Source organism: Hoplias malabaricus, chromosome 3 (genome assembly GCF_029633855.1).
Source record: "Hoplias malabaricus isolate fHopMal1 chromosome 3, fHopMal1.hap1, whole genome shotgun sequence".
NCBI classification, from domain to species: domain Eukaryota; kingdom Metazoa; phylum Chordata; class Actinopteri; order Characiformes; family Erythrinidae; genus Hoplias; species Hoplias malabaricus.
Window position 1 is genome coordinate 50,805,984 of NC_089802.1, and position 13,661 is coordinate 50,819,644.

Here is a 13,661-nt window from a genome sequence, read left to right on the forward strand (position 1 = left end):
CCCCTATCTGGCGTTCTGCTCAAATGTTTTTTAGTTTTACACAGGGAGCGGGGGTAATGTCATTTTTCCACAAGATGTCAGTAATGTTTATGGTGGATTCACACTGAATAAGAAATCTCTGGGAAAATAACAGATGGGAGGGGCTACTCGATTCACGCAATGCCGTCACACAGAGTGGATCATACACAGCAGAGCTGCTGGAGTTTTTAGACGGTTAAATCTGCTCTGAGATCAGCCCTCAAACCAAAAACATACAGCTCTTAAACGACTTTATCATCTAGTCTTTCATAACAGATAACCGGCGAGAAAGTGGCAAATAACTTTACTAAACATCCACGCAGTTATTATAACCGATATTATAAACAGTTTAATGGTAACGACACGTTCATAACACGTATGGAGGCTGCTAGATTGGAGAAAACATAACTACAGGTTTGGTGTTTTTGAGCATGGTGCGTCGTTCAGCCGCTGCGCTTTTAAACGCCTCTTTCAGCTCCTGGGTTCTCGAGAAAACCCGCGAAAAACTAATTTTCTGCGTGATATGACGCAATATTACCACACATTTCGGACGGGATTTATAACCTGGGGTCATAACCGCTCCTTTTACAGCAGTATATATATATATACAGACGTATATGGGTGTTTTTACCCATCTACGCAAGATGATTTTTTGGAGGAAAGTGTTGATATATATATATATATACATATCTCAGCAGAGGAACTGTAATTCAGCTCTTTTCTTCTCGTTTTGGATAAGATAAACTCCAAAGGCCAAAGCTGTGACCAATTATAATAAAAAATAAACTTGGGCAGTAATTTGAAAATTCACATTAAAGAACAAATCCCTAAATACTTTACAAAGTACATGTTCTTGAGAAAACGTATCCTCCTCTAAGAAATTAATAAAATGAATAAAAAATGAGGTCATAAAGTTAGAGAACCCCACATTATTTTTTTTCCCTTTAAATTTTAAATGCAATGATGGAAGCTTAGAACTCCTAACACAGCTCAGCAGCTGCAGTGTGGAGGGATTTTTTAATTGTTTTTCGCATCCTTCCTCTCGAACAGACACTGTATTTGCATTATGGCTAATTACCAATGCAAAGTCAAAATGCATAAAATGAACGCACAAAGGAGAGGGATTTTAAACCAGTCTATAATCCAGGGTGTTTGAACGAGGCTTGTCTCACTGATGAGGGGAGGTGTGTGTGTGTGAGGAAGAACTAGAAGACATTAGTTATAGTTTGAGTAAAGGATGAGACTGAGATAGTGCTGCTCAGTTGCTATGACAAGCCAGAGCAAGGGTGTGTGTGTGTTGGTCCACATACAGCCAAATCCAGCATACCTTGAATTTTTTTTTTTTTTAGCCCTATAGATAAGCTCCTGTGCCTCAGTGACTTCCAAACTCACAGCAGAAGCTCAGAGAAGGCTCAGTTCTGTCCTCAGTGTGCTCACTGCTGCAGATGACAAGAGCACACCATCTCTAGCCAGAGAGAGAGAGAGAGAGAGAGAAAGAGTAGGGGATAAGAGAAAAAGGTGGAGGCAATCATTGAGATACAGTTTTAAAAAAAAGCTGAGAGAAAAGACAGACAGCGTGAGGTTAAGGGGTATAGAAATGCAGAAGGCAGAAAAAAAGAAAAGTGGAGGCATCGAGTGCATAAGGGGGAAGGGGGTGGAGGAAAGTGTGAAAATAAGAAAATGAACCCTGACAGCTGAGGCAGTGAAGGGAGAGCAGCAGAGAAACAGGAAGATCAGGATTCAACAGTTAAGATTCTCCTGTACCACACAGGGCTGGCTGGTGGTGTTTGGATTCAGAACAGCTGCCTGCGTGTACGTTTATAGGAAACAATAAACAACACTCTAAACAATAAACTACAAAACAACACTGCAAACAGGATGACAGAAGAGTGTTAGAACAGTGTTATTGTCTCAATCATGACGGGTTAAGTCAGGTTTACTGAGAGCATTCATATGCAGATGCACTCATGCTACAGCAGTGGGACCTTTCTAAAGGTGGGGTCTGAGGGTGACTTGGCCTTCAACTTGAAAGCGAGGCCTATAACAGAAGCAAAGATCACAAGTCTCCCTGAGTTAAAAGCACCAGTTTAAGTCAAACGAAAGGGGACATGTTATGAGGAAAAAAGAAAATCACTATTTTATCGCAGTAGCACATTACTTTGGGAACCAGGAGCTCCTACAATCCCACAGTCTGTGAAATAAGTTTTTTGGGAACAGCCTCTGGCAGAAAACATGGGATTTAGAACTACTTCTAAAATCCAGTGCAGAGACTTAGTTATAGTTGTCCCACCTCCTCATCTGAGTTCCTCCAATCACAGAACTGGACCTGTGTTTATGTGAGAGAACAAAGATGAGGTTAACCAGAGAAAAAAAAAACAACCCACAACCAGCGCAGAGAAACAAGAGCACGGAATAAAGACGGCAAAAACTAGAACAAAGAAACAGCCAAGAAAAAAATGATTAAAATCCAGAGCTTCTGCTCCTCGCTCCTGACACAGTGCTGTGGCATTTGATCTTTGTGGTCACAGATGTTTCAATAAGACCCCAGGGTAGTGGGTTAACACAGGGGAAAGGGGTATAATGTGTCCTTTTTACAGAAATAAAAGAGAATAAAACACTTCTCTCAAGAGCACAGATTTCACAACAATATTTACAAAGCTGCATGCTGTCAAAAAGTCATGAAAAATGTTGTATCTTTGCTAGTGTCTAAAGGCTGTTACCTAGTGAAAGAATATGATGTGAGTGAATGAAAGAAAGCCTAAGTTAGTGAGATGGTGAGAGGTGTTTCATGTGGTTTGATGAGGTGCTGGGTACTGTTCTGTTCTTTTGATTGATTTTTTCACATTCACATCAGACTTTAAACACATTTATGACTTAAAACATGAGCTGAGATCCATAGGAGTGTGTGCAAGAGAAAAGACGCAGAAACCAAGAGTGAACTGGACTTTGGTGAGACGTGTATTGACTTGTCTTTTTAGCTTCTGACACTGTCCAAACTGCTTGGCTGTTTCTATTCTGATCATCTCTATCTCTGCTGCAGTCCTTCTGCTTTTCTTCTCTCTGGGCCTTCCTCCTTAAACCTTGAAAAGATTGAATTATCTGGTGCTCGCTGTATGCTTTCAACCAAACACGGAATCAATCTGAGGCCTGTTTACAGCGAGCACTACGTACGCCGATAACAAATGACAGGCAAATTCAACAGCTCTCAGCTCGCACAGCTTGAGATTATAAACAAGGCTAAAAAGAACGTACGGCCACCATTCAACCTGAGAGACGCTTTGGAGTGAGCAACTGGGAATGTCATTAAAAAGAACCCTGATTTAAAACATGTGGATCTCAACATGTTGAGCATGTCCCTTGCTTTTATATTTTGTTGAATAAACCAAGAAAAAAAAAGGTTTATGATCAAAAATCCAGCTTTGCTGGTACATTTTTGCAATGGTGGGGGATAAAAAACCTGTTTGTTTACAAATTCACTCACTGTCCATCCTTTCAGCTTCACTGACCATACTTTCTTTGCCTTTTCAGCCTGTTCTTCAATGTCCAGGAACCCCAAAGAACCACCACTGAGCAGGTATAATTTGGGTGGTGGATCATTGTCAGTGCTGGAGTGATTAGTGACAGTGGTGGTGTGCTAGTGTGTGTTGTGTTGGTACAGGTGGATCAGACACAGCACACTGGAGTTTTTAAACACACAGTAACACGTCACCAACACAGCTGTTTCACTCCTGCACTGAGAATAATCCAGCACCCTGTTAAATCCCTGTTGAGGTCTTGACCATTAAAGATCAGGGTGACAGGTGGCCTACAAAATATACAGAGCAACAGGTGGACTACACTCTGTAATTGTAGAACTACAAAGCGCTCCTGTAAGATCCGTGAAGCAGGGAGTGTAGAGAGGAGAAGGTGGTCATAATCTTATGGTTGATTTGCATATATTGTCACTGTCCAATGAAAACCATTTCCATTTTTGTGGGTTTTTAGTTTACTACATCATTTGAACACAGCAGCTGTCTCTCACTGAAAATTTAATGATGAATGGACCAATAGAAATGTGCCAAAATGACTTAAAATTACATCTTTTTTTAAACTGACTTCCACTGATAGTTAAGGCTTTTTCCTTCTGCTGTAAAATGACTATTTGGGAGATATGTGTTTTTTCTGTGAACAGCAGTGATATACAGTATTATATCAAGGCATTCAAACCTTACTAGCCATAGCTGCCTTTAACAACAATCCAAACAAGCAGCCTTTCAGTTACAGGATGAGTAAGAAACAAAAGGCAATAGCCACATGAAAGAATCCTCTCTCACCGTCCGACGGTAGACTCACACTTGCAGTAGAATGATGCCCTTATGTTCAAGGGCTTTCCAAGTAGAACATATCCGACCCCAAAAGCCAAACACCAGCGCAGCCCTCCAGTACATGTGCCTGTACATTTATAGGCCTGAAAACAAAGGCTTTCTTCAGAATAATAAAATCAGATGAACAAATGCAACATCAAATGCATACTTACCACTAAAGAAGCTGAAAAGCATTTGCAACCCTCAGTGACAAAGATAAACAATCAAACATTAAACATCTAAAGTTGGCTCAGCGGTAATGGCACAGCTGGAGGACATGTCGGCTTCTTTAAATTGTAAAAGGAAAGCCAGGTCAAATAAAGTAGCTCTGGACACTTTTTTCTGCTTTTCTCTCTTTGGACCTCAAGGCCTATCATATGGCTTTAATAAGGCCCTAGAATTAGAAGCATGGGTCGACCCGCAACCCAAGCAACGAGGGGCCTGGAGTAGGTACTGTAGCATTATGTACAACAAATCAAACACCTACAGTTCAATATTAGATTCTCCCGTCCAGTCTGTCATCTTCAGATGTTTACCTAAATGCATGTCTAAAGCCAAGAATTTCCTTTAACTCTCCACAGATGTGAAACGCTGACTAAAATATGATTCTGAAGCACAGACGTTCTTTACAGATGGAATGACTCAAGCAAGAAAACACGCATTTACCAAGATTCCCCATGGCTGCCTTTCAAACACAAACATTTGAATCCTTGGGTGGCTCAATTACTAGTGGAGCTGAATCCCCTCTAAAGACTCCTTAACTCCAATCTTCTCTCTTTCACAATGAGGCACGCAAATAATCAATTCATCTGTTAGAGCCAATATAAGGACTGCTAATCTTTTTTGCAGAAGTGGAAACGGCCGATGGACTTTTAATGGAGCGCACACTGCAAGAGACAAGGGGGCTTCGCATGCTAAGCTGCAATTAGAAATTCACAGTAGTTTCAGATGCTGAAACCTAATCGAGTGTGTAAAAGGACACTTGCTAGATTCGGATATCAAACTGCGATGCTCTAATTAGGTGTTTAGTGACCTGATTGGATATGTGTCTACATCAGCTATCCGTTTCCAAAGTTGTTTATGATCCAAAATTTTACAGAAAACTCTAGCTCATATATGATAACTTTTTTTTGGATTGTACAGGTGCATGGTGCTTTCCTACTTCTGCTGAAATGTCACGATACACACACTTCTACATCTCAAAAATGTTTATTCAATCAGTATCCACAGATGTGCACATGGAAAATACTGGATATTGCAACTGGTCCACAATTCTCACATCCCTAGTTTTTATAATATACAAATAGTCAACTGAAATATTTAGGAAAACAAATGAACACACAATTATTAATAACATTAGATTACTTGGAACACAGCAGAGATTTTTATAAGAACATCTTTATTTAAAACACTACTATTTACAGAAATGCATGATGAAAGTGAACACAAAGGTATAAAACATTCAGTTTATTTCCAGGAGTCGCACCGGCTCTTTCCCCAAGCTTTGAATGAGTGCACTTGACCTGAAGGTACAGTGTCCATTTCTCCCTGGAGCTTGTGGAAGTGAGTTAGCCTCTTGGACTGCTCTCCGTGGCTCTGTAGAGAGAAGTTCAGAGAAATGACCTGGTGGCTCTAACAAGAATGATCAGGTTAATTTTGCAGGACAGAAAACCAGAGAAAAAAAGTGCTAATATTATTATTTTATTTATTTTGTTTTTCAGATCTAATTCAGTAAATTTCCTTTTTACAAACATAGTATTAAAAATGGTGGTCTAAGCACAATTCAGTGTATTATTTAAAAAAAAAAATAAGCTACACTCATCTCCTATCCTTCAGCTTTCCCTCTACTCAACTGCTTCTCAGATTTACTGGAATACTGAGAACAATCACATGGCTTTCCCAAGAAAAAAAAAAAAAGTTTTTCCAGATTAATTAACACCCAGGATGAGCTGCTTCTGGGTCAATAACCTGCCAACATCATTTCTTGCTTTCCGATTCCAGCCAGGCATATCAAAGAGGCATGCTTAGAAAGGAAGTATCATAGGAAACAAGCAGAAGGTAGCGGGCTGAGAATAAAAAAAAGGCACCCTAAGGAAGGTAATTTCATCATGCTCAGTACACAGCAAATGGATATCACAATCTGTGAGAAGTACTTAAACAGCGCTATTCATACACAACTCTATTTCACAACATCGTCTATTTGAAACAGGAATTATGGAGCATATTAACACACATTGCTACATTTTGTATTCTCCACGCTCTACTTGTGGATACGTCATTTGTGAGGACTTGGCTGAGGCGGTCTTTCATGTTGCTAACCCAGATGCTGCAGTGGATCGTTTGAAGTGAGCCTTCTGTGCCTCTAATATTCCTGTTTGTCAATTCCAGCCAGATTTGGTTCTAGCGTGTCATCATCTCTTACTAGTCTTTCTCTGAATTTCATGATGTCTGACTTTTGTTGACAAATCATTTCATCAGCTTCTGCTCCTCAGCTTAGATTCTGAACATGTCTAAACCTTGAGCTGACTCATCAGCATTTCCATTTTTTTTATATTATTTCTCACATGGCAAAAAGGGATCTGAAGAGTGCACAAGAAAGACACATCATCTGAAACAACTGAATCTTCATTTGACAGAGATTTAAAAAATAAATAAATTCATGCAAATTTTACTGCAATGTCACTAATGATAACAACAGCAAATTAGCGAAGTGCCAAATTTATTTTCCATCTTTAAAATCTTAAATGCAGGGATTATGTTCATCTTCAAGGAGTCACTAACAGTCACACAAGCAGCTATCAAAAACATGCCTTAATCACAAAGCAAATTTCTTTCTTATATGAATTCAAAACAGCTCTATAAGAATAATATTCACTTGAACATTTTAACTGGACACCTGGAGTGGCGCTTTTTGGACCGAGGAGCTGAAATCAAAACTGAGATACAGAGAATGCAACCTAATTATTCCTAAATATTATAAAATAATTTAAAAAATGGAAGTTTTAATAATGGAAAAGGTAAAAAACACTGAGAAGTTCATTTACAAAATATTTTTATGGAGATGGGTCTTTCCCCCCCATGTAGATTTTATCAAGGGGGACTTTTATGTTATCTACAGCCTGGAAATGAACCAAACCATGATGTTAAATAAAGGAAGCAAGGTTTGAGCTTGAAGAGAGCTGGAAATAGATGCAAGTTACACACTGAGGTAAGGCAGTGATCAATTCACTTGCTGTGTATTATCAACAAGTGGACCAGTGAACGGCACGTGCCAACTGCTGAAAGCCAGAATGTGAAGTTGACACCTGCTGCACTCACATTGATGCTGCACACATTTCATTACCAGGGCATAAACCATGCTTTAGTGTTGGGGAACCTGGGGGCCCAGGCATGTTTTCCTTATACTCAAGCGGTTTAAAACGCCTGAAAGCCTTGCTTCGCTGGGAAGCTGGACACTGACTATTAATCTCAGTCGCAATGCATCCCAGGGGACAATGTGACCATCTTAAATGCCATAACAATAACACTCCTTCGCAGGTCTGGACAATTCGTTCAGCATTATTTGCGGGGCATTTGCAACGGTTTAGCCAAGTCCAGTGATCCTAATATTTTCCAGCTCAAGTCCTAACAAGTGGAACAAATCCATTCATCATGTCTAAAATGGAGGAGCTTTGAGGTGGCTTCATCCTGAACAGGAGTCATCATGGGCCAAGGGCTTCTGTCAAGCAAGATGGCAGATTTGGAGACAGACAGCGCATCAGAATGTATATGCATAAATAATGTTTGTCCTTGACAGCTCTAACCCAAGCCTCTCTTCGGAGAGTGACACAAGCAGAATGATGCAAAAATGACAAAGAACTGGACAATGATTCAAGTGAACAAAAAAAAAAAAAAAAAAATGAATCGGATTTGTCCCGCTATGAAATAAGATTTTTCACTAATATGGTGAATAACTAAGGCAACATCTGATTTACTCTATTGCTCATTTACAACAGAATTCTTAAAACATGATCTCATTCATTCATTGTCTGTAACCGTTTATCCCGTTCAGGGTCGCAGTGCGTCTGGAGCCTACCCAGAATCAATGGGCGCAATGGGCAGGAACACACCCTGGAGGGAGCACCTATCCTTCACAAGGCAACACACACACACACACACACACCTTTACAGACACTTTTGAGTAGCCAATCCAAACTTGATCTCCCACAGAGTAAATTCAATTTGTTTTCATGTTTAAATGACTTCTATTCATCTGTATATTTTTCTTTTCAAACATAAACAACAAAAAAAGTTTTATACAAACCATCTTAAAATACTTGCAAAACCAGTCACCAAAACAATAGAAGGTAAATCCTTCAACAGTAATATATATTATGCACCAATGTTTAGCACCTGTTTTCAATGTGTTTTAAAAGGACCTAGGTCTACTGTTCACTTAAAATTGTCCACAAAATTGATATATATATATTAAAAGAAGAAGCCACACCACCAGTCAAATGAGGGCATTGTTGGAGGAGATTCAGTGTGTAACACAGCCATGAGCAGATTAGGATAATCATCTGATTTGAAACCAGCTGAACTCCTGAGGTCGCAATGAGAAACAAGGAATTAAAACTATGGTCAGAGGACAGCAGTGAAGAATGTGATTATTTATTATTTTAAAAAAAAATAATAATAATAAAAAAAAAGTGTAACATCATGTTATTGAATTAACCTACTTTTTACTTTTACTTTTTATTTATAGCCTGATAGGGGTGGGTGGTATGGCCCTAAAATAATATCACAATATTTCAGGGTATTTTGACGATAACGATATACTTGGCAATATAAAAAAAACACTGAAAAATTATTTTATTTTAATTTCATGAACACACTATTGAAACAAAAATCAATGTTATACTAATATACATTGTAGTAAAGTAACTTATATATATATATATATATATATATATATATATATATATATATATATATATATATATATATATATATATATATATATATATCAGAGGCGATTGCTCTAAGACTGCAAGGGAAGCTCAGCTTCCCCTAAAATGTCAAAAAATAAGTGGTCAAATATATAATGTTGTGTGTACATGTCAGTGAATAAATATGCACTACAGCGCGATTAACTTTTGTTCAGAATCAGCTTCGTATCACTGGTAAAAACACGGCTTTCCTCTCAATCATTCGCACAGATTCACAGTGATTTAAACAGTGTGGACGCTCAATGGAGAAGCAGCGAAGTGCAGTGAAATGAGACGAGTCATTGGATAAATGCTGGGCTTTGTCCCGCCCATCGGACGCTCAGCGTCTCTGGAGGTCTACGGGGCAGTGGGCTGGCCTCGGCTGGCCCGGACGCTCAGCTTCTGCATGATGATTGGATGATCTGTCTGAGGCGGAATCCCTTTTTTATTGACAGCAAAATGAGCGAATCAGCGATCCTTTGGTTTAAAGCTCCGTGGGAGCATTACATTTTCACTCTGTTCTGAGTTGAACCAGACTTTCTTAAACCCCTTAGCGGCATTTTCTTTGTTAAAAACGACTAGTGACAAATCGAGCTTCTATTTCTGGTGGGTTTTTGTAGCTGCTTGTGTTTGGAGACAGACTTCTATCACTCTTTCTGACTTCTATCGCAGTTTCTGTCCAGCGGGTGCTGCTGAGCCCCTCCAACGTCACAAAGCACTCACCGGCGGACACACTTCACATGGGCCAAGGCCGTTTAAGCAGCCTAGCTCTGCTGGCCATTGAGAGGACACTAGTCAAGTCCCTGGAAAAGACGCCTTGTTGGTACGACAGGGTCACAGAGCATTTTCTTGAAAAGTAACGGAGGGTAGAATTTACGTATAAATAAACCGACACATTTTATGATGTAGGCCGAAATTGAGCTTCCCCTCCTTGAAAGACCAGCATCCGCCACTGATATATATATATATGTTGTGTGCATATAAACAGCAAACGTAAACAATTATACAAAAAGTACGCTTAAAACTTCAAATTAATTAACCAAACAAACACGGAATAGTTGCTGTGCTGAGTCATAACGTAAACAAGTCAGAATATCACGATACAGATTTTTTTTATATTATTTAAAAAATTATGATGACATTATCACATAAGATACGATATGGCACAGCACTATAGCCTGATATTAATAAACTCAAAGCAAGTATTAAAATACAGAATGTTTATTTCAGTGAGCTGTGTAATGTAACAGACAATAAAATGTTCATACAAAAATATAGGATCTGTATAAACATACACGTACGTGTATATACAAATATATAAAAATACAGTGAGACATTAATATCAAGAATTGTGTTGTGTCCCACGACACCTGTGAGAATGCAGACCCCTTCAACAAGCAGGAAAGCCACGGCTTTCCACTAACCAATGTGGGACTTGGTCTTTATGGTCCCCTTAACACAGTGGAGCCTCCCATATGGAATCACTTACTTTTACATGAAGAGGCTCCCATAATAGTTTACTCTTCAGATGTACTTTCTCTCTCTCAGTCAGAGAGCAAGTCATGGATGTCTTGCCTTTAGTGAAAAGGAAAACAAAATACCACCTCTGGAATTTGGGTCACATATCCACGCACATATGAGGCATGTTGGGAATATTGTTTGCATGTGTGATATGTTATGACCCCATCATAAACTCAACTCACTTTTTCTGTTCCCTCCATCCACACCGCCTTTGTAAACAGGCTCATAGTGTGGCAATGTGTGAACGGCTTTAATTCAACTCTTTGACTGGCAAAACAGCAGCAAACATATAGGCTATTGCTGGAAACATAATCTGAAATATGTAATACTATTACATCACGACCTTAAAAAAAATCATTGTGCTGCTCATTATATTATATTTTAATTACTAAAACATAGGCAGAACAAAGAACTGACAGATTGAGCCAAGAGTGTATATGAAATCAACAACAAAAATTAATATTATAATTTAGGCTTTAACCATTAATTTACTGTAATGTAAAGGCTTGAAAAAAATAAAAATAAACTGAATGTGTGTGATTGTGTTGTTTTAAATTTCTCCAAATCTCTCCTTGTAGCAGTCCGTATTATTTGAGGTTATCATCTAATACCTAGTTTTACCAGTTAATAAATAATGATTTTAAATAATGAGTGCTGCTGATTTAACAAATTCATGCAATCAAGGAGAATCTGAACAAAACATTGTTCTTCAAACTCACTCACACCCACTACTTTATAGAAAAAAAAAAGATTATCTTATATTTCTATTTTGTTTATATTATTTTTTTTTTTGGATTTACTGTGAATATATATAACTTTATACAAGCACCACACTTACTGAGAAGGCATTAGTTTAAATATATATATAATTATCTTAGGTGCCTACCTAATCTAAAACAATACTAACAATCTGCTCTCAATTGCTTGGTAGCATATTTAATAAGTTTCTGGTATTGTTGTTAGGCAGATGTTTAAATGTTTATTTGATGATGAACTGAATTATAACATACAGCAATTACTCCACAGTATGGCAAAGACATATAATTTGTATATTAAGAATTAAAATGAGATTAAATTCATTCATTCATTGTCTGTAACCCCTTATCCAGTTCACGATTGTGGTGGGTCCAGAGCCTACCCGGAATTACTGGGCGCAAGGCAGGAACACACCCTACATGGGGCACCAGTCCATTTAAGCACTGTGCTTGTCACTGAGGATCATTTTACCTTTAACCTGAAGGCTGTCAGGCAACATTAGGGGGAAAAAACACACACAATTCCATCATGCTGGAACCCCGAGAGAATGTGAAACAAACATGACGCAGCAAAGGGAACAGTTTTGCCCCACTTGGCTTGCCTGAGGTCATATGATGACAGTTAATATCATGAAAAATAAAGCCAATGATGCACTGAGTTAAATGAGCATAATACTCTTTTGTGGTCATGTTTTAAAAAGTGCCAAAACAGAGAGCAGAAAGTTAGGGAACAGCTGGTGTATATTGCTTCTGAAATAACAAGAATTAAGGATATCCCTGAGGGTGATGTCAACAATGACAATTGCAAACATATTTGGCGGAGATTAGGGTGCAGCTTCATACAATGAACACCACCACCATAAATGTGCCTCTACTGCCAAGTCTTATCTAACACATATAGTATGAATTGAGATCAATTTTTATTCCCTTCACAACAGGATTCCTCTTCCACTTTCCCCTTGGCCACAGCTCCCAGCCTCTATTTTCACAACAGCACAATATGAGCCTTGACTTGGAATCAGCTGTTGAAAACGGGCCTGAGACAGTCGTCTAAAGTCAAAGATCATGCTTTTTCTAAAGGGTTACACAAAATTTCATCAGTACAATTTGCCATCATTCTCAACCTTATCTAACTTGTGTTTTCTGACTTTTAAATTAAAGTTTGCTGCCCAGTGCCAAGACTTGTGATAACAGGCTGATATCCCATTAAAGCAAATCTAGTTTAATGAATCATCCTGAACATGCAAACTTACTAGTATATTTAAGCACTGATCCATATTCTCAAGTATGCATGGGTTGCAGGAGACGTCACTGTGTATAGTAACTGTCAAATTGACTAATTATTCCTTACTCATAAACAAATAAGTAAAATGTAATTGAATAGTTTTATGCTTTCTTTCAACACTTCTAGTCTTCTTTTTGACATTAAATTAGAGATATAATAGTCCTTGATCTATTTATCCACAACATGTTTGTAAACAGAGGTCTGATTATCTGTTAGTCAATGAAGGAGTTTCAGGCTATATCCCAAACAGCGTCATACTGCCTACATAGTGCACATCACAAATAATGAAACTAAAAGTACTGAACTACACACTGCCCTACAGAGAGTGTAGACAGGCAAATTTGAGTTTTGACCTCTGCTTTGCTGCATCGTGCAAACATCTTCCACTGATCACTCCCATTTCCACACAAGGAGAATTATTTTTATTTATCTTTAAGTCAAATCATAGAAACAGCAGACCAGTTGTGATAAAAAAAAAATTCCCCCCCAAGAATCTGTTACAATCTCAGCATGGTCAGATTATTAATCCTTTAAATGGGGAGAAAAACATATGAGACAAATATACATAGACATCACTGTTGAGCCATCTGAACACTGACCAGGGAAGGTGCCAACCTGATGACCCCTGTGAAGAGCTAGTGATGCAGTGGTTGTTTGGGTACTCATAGCCAACAGCAACCTTAGTGGGTAGGTGTAGGAATTGAACAAAGGGTGAAATTTTTATGGCTGCAGCTAGGAAGACAGTGGGGTGTTCACTACATTAAGCTCTAAT

The 13,661-nt window shown here is 38.5% G+C and overlaps 1 protein-coding gene across 2 annotated transcripts in view; it reads right to left on the reverse strand.

Annotated features, from left to right (window-relative positions):
• Positions 1-5,591: 5,591 nt before the first annotated feature.
• rad18 (RAD18 E3 ubiquitin protein ligase) overlaps positions 5,592-13,661 on the reverse strand; it is a 54,683-nt gene continuing 46,613 nt past the window's right edge. For both annotated transcript variants that reach the window (XM_066665332.1, XM_066665328.1), the window contains one exon: positions 5,592-5,957. The gene's annotated coding sequence lies outside the window, so the exon portion shown is untranslated. The remainder of the gene's footprint in view (positions 5,958-13,661) is intronic.